The sequence below is a fragment of the Budorcas taxicolor genome, chromosome 22 (assembly GCF_023091745.1).
Source record: "Budorcas taxicolor isolate Tak-1 chromosome 22, Takin1.1, whole genome shotgun sequence".
NCBI lineage: Eukaryota > Metazoa > Chordata > Mammalia > Artiodactyla > Bovidae > Budorcas > Budorcas taxicolor.
In genome coordinates, this window is record NC_068931.1 from 48,517,124 (window position 1) to 48,525,359 (window position 8,236).

Here is an 8,236-nt window from a genome sequence, read left to right on the forward strand (position 1 = left end):
TGCTCTGAAGCACATGACATATTATTTAAGCGCACACAGCATTGCTGTAGCCTTCCCCCACTCAAGACACACAGTATGTATTAACATACATTCACAGCACTATCAGAGCTTCCTCGGTGGCTCAGATGGTGAAGCATCTGCCTGCAATGCAGAGACCTGGGCTCAGTCCCTGGGTCAGGAGGAGTCCCTGGAGAAGGGAAGGCCTACACACTCCATTGGCACCTGGCAGGCTACAGTCCATGGGGTCACAGAGAGAGACTAACACTATCACAGCATAATCAAGGCTCTGAAGAAACCTGCTTGGCTTTGTTCAATGCTACCTTCTCCAAATTTACCTTACCTGGAACCCTTTTGCACAGGATACCTACAAAATCCCAAACTGGAGAAATGTTCTATTGAACCACTGTTATTTTTCTACAGGGTAAATCATGTTCTAAGAGAAGCTATACATTATAGAAGAAGAAAGGCTTCAGTTAGATGAATAAAGCTCTAATGGTGAAATTTCAGGTTCAGCCAGTCAATAAGGACATTAATTATTATTTTACTTTTTATTATTGAACACTTCAAATACACACAAAATAAAAAAGCACAATAAATCCCCACGTACCCATCACCAATCACCAAACCAGCTTCAACAATATTCAACAATCTGCTTTTGCTTCCTTCTTTTAAATCTAAAATGTTTTAGAGACAATCCCAGACACCATCTGTAAATACTTCAGTATGTAACATTGTCACAATATCACATACCCTAAAATAATTAACAGTAATTCCTGGATCTCTAACACCCAGCCTGTCTCTAATCTCCTATTTGAGAGACTAGAATAACCTCCTATTGAGAGAATATTGATTATCTCAGAGAGAATCAAGGTGGACCTGGGTCAGGATTCAAACTCAACCCACACAGGGTGCTCGGCCAGTATGTCTATTAAACGACTTTAAATCTGTAACAATTCCCTCACGTCTCCCTTTTATTTTCCCTTGACCTCTTCTTGGAGAAGTTAGGGCATCTGTCCTAAGGCGCCCTCTCAGTCTGGATCTGTTGGCCGCCTCCCTGTGCTGGGCTTTCCCATATCCCTCCAGGTCCTGCATAAACTGGTCGTGCGAGTCATAGACAGGAGCAGTTTTATGGTGGGAGAATGTGCTGGGTGGTGCAGTGACCTTTCCATTATATAGCAGCTGGTTGCCTACTTTTAGTAAAGCTAACATTGATCCATGGGTTTGGATGCTGGAGAACACATCTTTTTTGAGCAAGCAGGTCCTCCTAGCAGCTCCAAAGTCATATCATATTCTATAATTTGGTTCTAGGTAATCTCTAACCCAAGATTTCATGGAGGATTATCTCTACCATCAAACTCCAAAACTCTTATTAGCTTATCCTCTCCTAGGCTATTTCTGGGTGAGCTTTGACCTTTTTTTAAAAGAAAAGACACTTTTAAATGACCAGACAAGCTGGAGACCCTGTGTTCCCTTCAGGCCAGGCCCTAGCGGCAACTGCATGGACTTAGCTGGAGTCCCAGGGTCTCCATGGCCCATGGATTCCTCCGCCCATCAGTCTCAAGGAGAATAAGAACACACAGTTGAACTTGATAAATATGTATCCAAAAATTTTAAAAACCAAATTACACAAATCAAGCTTATTCTGAGAGGTTCGTTTTGCCAGGGGTCTCTAGTGCTCCAATCAGCATAATTAAATAGCAAGATCTCTCTAGAATTGATTGTGGTTTTCAAGTTTTTTTATCATCCAAGGACCATTTCAGTGAGAAGATTTTAAGCTAATAAGAACCCCCAAATTAGAAACTAATTAAGGAGATGGGAAATACAAATGTATTTGTTTTTAGTCAGGCACCATTTTTATCAGGGAAATCATGAAAAATTAAAATTTTTAAAGTACTCATATGAAGGTTGTCAGTCAAGGACAACGTGGCTTTCTGCCTCTCCCTGCTGCAACATTTTAAGGTGATATATCTGAAGCTGTTCCCAATAGGCCCCCAGGAAGCAATAAAGAGACCAATTTTGAAGAGAATTACACACTGCTAGCCTCGGTGAGGAAAAAGGGGGTTGCCAAAATATTCTCAAATCTTTGGTGATTAAGAGTCACAGTGCCTCTTCCTTTTTGAATGTATGCATGCCTGGCAACAACATTAAATCATTGCAGTGCACTTTCTCATGCCCATTTGACAGATGAGAACATTAAGGCCTGGAGAAGTTGAGAGGGGTGCAGAGGGTCATGAACAAACTTAGAAAGAATCTAGACTATTTATCTATCTAAATGTGCTTGATTTTATGACACCCCCTCCTTGCTGTCCCCTACATGTGACACAGATTATCTTTTAAAATAGATACTAAGTCACCGTGACACTGCTTTGAAGACTCCTTCAGGATTTGTGACAGCCTGGAGAGCTCAGGCCCTAGCAGAGAAGCAGGAACTAGAAATCAGCTGCCCCTGGGGGAGGAAGCACCAGTCTAATGAGGCCGCAGCAGGGGACCCACAGATGACTGCGGTGACCATCCAAGGACCACTGACACAACCACAGACTATCAGATGTTGACCCAACCTTGAAAATGCTGCTTCAGTCCCCGGGGCTGGAAAATTCCTATCCATCTGTAGACTTTGCCCTGATTCCAGCACGGCTGATACCCGGTTACTCTTTGCATCACCGACCAGCACCTCCTAGTTCTGTTCCCTCCATACCAGCCCTGAGGACAGGGGACCTGCTGGTAAACACCCTCTTCAAACTCAACCCAGGTAGGTGAAGAGGACCCTATGGAACTTCCTTGGTTTCAGGTCTCTCTCCCCTCAGGCCCAGGAAGGACAGACAGTGAACTTTCCTAATAACTCAGGAGAGATACCAAACTTGGGGGGATGAGTTAAAGACCCCACATACTAGGCTGAAGGCAAATAAAGACATCAGGCACACCTGCCACTGACCCGCAGGAGACAATGGGTTGGTTCAAAAGGGTGCACTGAGTTGGGCCTGTGGGCAGGAGGACAGTGCATGATGCTGACCCAGCCTGCCTTGTGATGCTGGGCGGGAGGGTACGATTAGAACCCACCCAGCTCTCAAACAAGAAAACACCCCAAGGAGGGAATTAAGAGTCTCAATAACATTTTATAACTTTACGAAGGACTTTCACATATACAATCTCATTTGTGTCTCAGAAAAACCCCAAAGGCAGGAATTATTTAAGCGACTCTTCAGATGAGGCTGGGTTTAGGGGAATTTGATTTTGTGGAGTGCTAACCCTGTGCCAGTGACCTGTGTCAGGATGCTACGCTAATTCATATACAGAGCAATGACTGTTTTCAGCTGCCACTGGAAACCAGTGCCTGGAGTAGATATCATTCACAGAGTAATAAAGAAAAATACCTTCTCCAAGCCCAGAAAGAGCAGCCGTATCTATGACACTGGCTCTCTGGCCCTAAAGGAGAATAGCCTGTGTTTTTACGGCTGTGGAAAGAAACGAGGCAGGTAGGGTAGGGACAGATCTTTGTTTCAAAGATGGAGACTGGGAGACGGGAGAGACAGGAAGAAGGACAAGCAGATTTTGGAGCAGGGTGCCTGGGTCAGCTTCCAAGACACCTGGGATGGCTTAGGTAATGGGTCCTGGGGTGGCCAGCAACCCTCAGCCCACTGAAACACAGCACCACAGTGGTGTCTGCTAAAGCTAAAGCTAAAAGTCTGGGGACCCCAAAATTCCCTATGACAGAGCTGACATAGGGCTGCAAGCTGCCTGCAGGGCCTGCCTCCTCCAGGTGACTGACCACACAGCTCTGGACAAGGAGGGCCACAGGCAGCCACTATGCCACCCTGGGTGAAGATCCAGGCTCATCGTCCCTGCCCCTTTGTCCTGCCCTATAAAGACACATGGTCCTCATACAACAAAAGATTGGGGACAGAACTACAGAAAATCCTACCAGGAAACTTTCACCAAACTTAGGCCATAGGCAGAACACCACTTGATTTTCATTTGATTTCAGTTCAGTTCAGTCGCTCAGTCGTGTCTGACTCTTTGCGACCCCATGGACTGCAGCATGTCAGGCCTCCATGTCCATCACCAACTCCCGGAGTTTACTCAAACTCACGTCCATTGAGTCGGTGATGCCATCCAACCATCTCATCCTCTGTCGTCCTCTTCTCCCACCTTCAATCTTTCCCAGCATCAGGGTCTTTTCCAATGAGTCAGTTCTTTGCATCAGGTGGCCAAAGGATTGGAGTTTCAGCTTCAGCATCAGTCCTCACAATAAAAAGCTTATTTCTTGGCATGGAATGTCGCCAAGTAATCATCATTTTCTTTAGTCCTCACAGTTACCCAGTAAAACAGACCTTCTTAGTGCCACTCCCAAAGCAGGTTCTGAAGCTCAGAGAGCTTTGGGATCTGCCGGAGGTCAGCCCCGGACCTGGAAGTGGTGGTGTCCCAAGGTTAGCTAGGTGCTAGCTGGTGCCCCTGAACAAGATGCTCTGAATTCTAGACACGGGTTGACCAATACAGCAACCACAGGCCACAGGTGCTATTGAACACTTGCAATGTGGCTGGTCCAAACCCAAGATAATTGAAGTACCAAATGCACTCTGGACCTCAGAGACTATGTTCAGAAAGAAGAATAAGAACTATCTTGTTACGAATCATTATATTCACTCCATGTTGGAGTGATAATACTTTGAACACATTGAGTTCAAGGAAGCGTCATTACCATTCTTTTCACTTGCTTCAAATTTAAAACCGTGTGTGCGGCTCATGCAAGGTCTCTGTGGGCAGTCCCTCTCCAGGTCCCAAGTCTTGCCCCGGTCTCTGTACCCACCTCACCCTGCCCCGCTCCCGAGGACAGAGCTGGAAGCCGAGGAGGCAAGACTCTCCAAGTATTCTGAGAACGTCCTCTCTTCTCGACGTTTCTGTAAATTCCTGGGCGCACCCCTCCCACCCTGTACCCTACTCAGTGCCCAGAAAGCATCTCCGGGCCCAGCCACTGCCAAAGCACTCACACACAGTCACCATTTCCGAGTGTTTGGATCCACCTTAAACCACATTTTCCATGGCCAGAGGAATGCTGAGAACCAGGTTTCCAAAGCCCAGGCCTCAAGTGTGTTAAGTCGCTTGGTCATGTCCGGCTTCAAACCAGTTCGCAGTTGGAAGCCCTGGGAATTCGGATGCGTTTCTCCCAGGCTTCTTTACTCCCTCCTGCCTGCAGACCGTGAGCTCCTCCAAGAGCAGAACAATGGAAGCAAACTAAATGATTGATCACTTATTATGGTGCCAGCTGCAGTGCTAAATGCTTTACATGTCTCGTTTTATTTAATTCTCCCAACCAGCCTATGAGTGAGGAAGTCTTGTTCTCATTTTGAAGACAGGGGCCTGAGGCTCCCAGAATCTGGGATCTGTCTCTACTCCCATGCTTTTCCCTCTGCCCTTTATTCCCTCCCCTGGGAGCAGACACACCTCATGCATCTTTGTTTGTCTGGCACAACCCACTCCAGTATTCTTGCCTGGAGAATCCCAGGGATGGGAGAGCCGGGTAGGCTGCCGTCTATGGGGTCGCACAGAGTCGGACACGACTGAAGCGACTTAGCAGCAGCAGCAGCAGCATGGTGCCGAGTGCAAAACAGGTACTTGGTAAATATTGGGAAACTAGGTTAAGAACCTTCTGATAGATTCAATCTGCTGTTCTTTCTTGACTTAATCAGAATGTATTTTGCCTCTAACCTTAAGGCTGCACACATGAGAAGTCCTCACCCACCCACCTGAAGATCCCCTGGAGGAGGGCATAGCTACCCACTCAGGCATTCTTGCCTGGAGAATCCCATGGACAGAGGAGCCTGGCGGGCTGCATATAGTCCATAGGGTCACAAACGGGTGGATACAACCGAAGCGACTTAACACATACACACACACACCTGCAGGGCTGGGCTTTTTCTGCCTCCTTCTGCCCCCATTACTTCCCATCACAAGGCCCCACAGATTCAGCCCTGCCCGGGCCCCTAGCCAAGCTGAAAATGCACAAACCACCTCTTCCACTGAGAGAGAGGGGTCCGAGGATAGCCCAGGGCCTGTATACTAGGGTCTAGGGTGCCTGGGGACACAGCTAGCGCCAGGAAATTATGAAGATGCCAGCTCCCTAGCAAAGTCCTCCCCCCCAGGCCTAGCCAGACCCCTGACTAAAGCTCGATTCCCCTTCCATTTGTTCATATAGACAAAAGTCAAATCCCGGGCTTGCCTGGTGCCTGAAGCCGATCCATTTCCTAGAATTGGGTTGTTTTCTGGATTCTTTCTTCATCTTATTCTTTCTGCCTGATTTAGAACAAGGCCACCCAGAAGTCCTAATACTCTGCCCCTCCCCACCCTTTGGCTAGGCCTCATGGACCCTGACACTGGCCTGCACAGGAATGGAATTTGCCCCACCCCCTTGGGCCTCCTGCCCCAGGCCACTGGCTTTCTCCCCCTGCCCTGGTCAGTTTCCCAAGGCCCCAAGCTATTTTTGCTCCCACCCTAGCCTGTTGTTTACCCCATGGTGGAAATGGCCAGAGTAGTACCCAGTATGATACAGTGGCCAAATGGCCAGTGGGAACAGGTTCTCCACCAGGTGGCCAATGGGAACAGGCCCTTCATCAGATCAGAACTCATCTTTGGGGTCTCCATCCCACTGGATCCTGGTCCTTTCACCTCAGGGCTTTGCCCTCTAGGCTCTGAGGACCTTCTTATTGTTTTCTGCCATGGCTGATCTCCAATTACCTGCTAGACCTAGAGTGTCTGCCAGCCCCTTCCTGAGCTCTCCAGACCCCTACTCATGACCTCCCCTAGCCAGCCTTGATCATCTGCTACTTGCCCTGGCATCTTTGGAGGGCTAGAGGAAGCCACAAAGTCCCTACTTCCTTTTTAACAAGAAATACCAACTCATCACCTCTCCTGTCATTCAAGAAATCTGATCCAACCAGGAACACTTCTCAGCCAATAGGGCCTCCAGATCTGTTCCTCAGGTATCACTGGTATAGGAAAGAGCCCCTGCCTATCTTGCTGCCTCTGTTTCCCCACCAGCATTCATGCCCTGCTTCCTAAGGGAGCTATGGGAAATAATGACTCCTTGATTTGTTATTCTGAGGTCTTAAAACAGGAGGTGATACATCCATAACGGCATCAGGCCTTCCTACAAGGTATAGTATGAACCTGCCTGATGCTAAATCTTCTGGTGCTAACTCCAGCAAGCGCTTGGGGCAGAAACTAATAACTATAAAGCATCCATCTATCATCTTATCAGGACTTACTCTGCTCTGTTTGTATAGTTATCTTCCCAAGAGTTGACATTGTATGTCTACTCCAGGCTGATATATTCTCCTACCTGCTACATCATTCAGAAAGGATTGATGAACCTCAGGTTCATTACCTGTCATTACACCGTGTACATGTCACTGGGGGCCGAAGTATCAATTCCTCTTGAGTCTCCCCAGTGACGCAGTCCCGCCTTGGAGGCTCCAGGTCCAACGGGCTGCAGATGGTGCTCACGCTGCAGGCTCTGGAGGGCTCCACGCCATCCCTTACCTTCTCCTGGCTGGGCCTGCTCCTTGGGGGTGGTGTGGCCTTCCAAGTACCCAGCTGCTTCAGAGTGGGGACCTGTAGGAAGAACAGAGGCCCGATGACCTACCAGGGCCAGAGACACAGGTCCAAGTCTTAGCTGTTCTAGAACTTTCCAGCCATCCTTTCTTCCTCTCTCTCTCTTTTATTATTAGGTCTTATATCTCCAGGTGACTGTGTAGACTACCTCAGCTAGGGTCTTCATTGCCAATGTTCTACCCACCAACCCTACCCTCAGCCCTCTGCATGCATGCCTCCCCCTAAACACACACATGTTTGTTCTTAATCTTCTTACCTCTACATAGCTTATTTCACCTGCCTGAAAGACCAACTCTCAGTCACTCATTCTACCCACCATTCAGAGTTCAGCTCATCCCCACCAACAGACCCCACAGCCCCAGAAAGAAGCACCTGGGTGTCTTCCCTGCACCAATGAAACCCACAAGGAACAAGGCCATGTCTACTGGGGATAGTCTTAAACTCTTGTGGCCCAGGTCTCTGGTGGCTTCCAGTGTGCTGTGGGTTTGGGGCTCCAGGAAGGCCACCCACCTGCAGCCTCCTTTCACAGCCCTTCACTCAGAGTGAGAGACAAGGGTACTCTGCAAACCTCGCTGCAGAGGGACACAGATACTGCCCCACTGAGTGATCACATTTTGTAGCCAAGACCACA

At 48.2% G+C, this 8,236-nt stretch overlaps 1 protein-coding gene across 1 annotated transcript in view; it reads right to left on the reverse strand.

Annotated features, from left to right (window-relative positions):
• The window catches only part of ZBTB7C (zinc finger and BTB domain containing 7C), a 305,567-nt gene extending 298,138 nt beyond the window's left edge, over window positions 1–7,429 (reverse strand). The window contains exon 1 of the mRNA XM_052660518.1: window positions 7,379–7,429. The gene's annotated coding sequence lies outside the window, so the exon portion shown is untranslated. The remainder of the gene's footprint in view (window positions 1–7,378) is intronic.
• Between the last annotated feature and the right edge of the window lie 807 nt (window positions 7,430–8,236).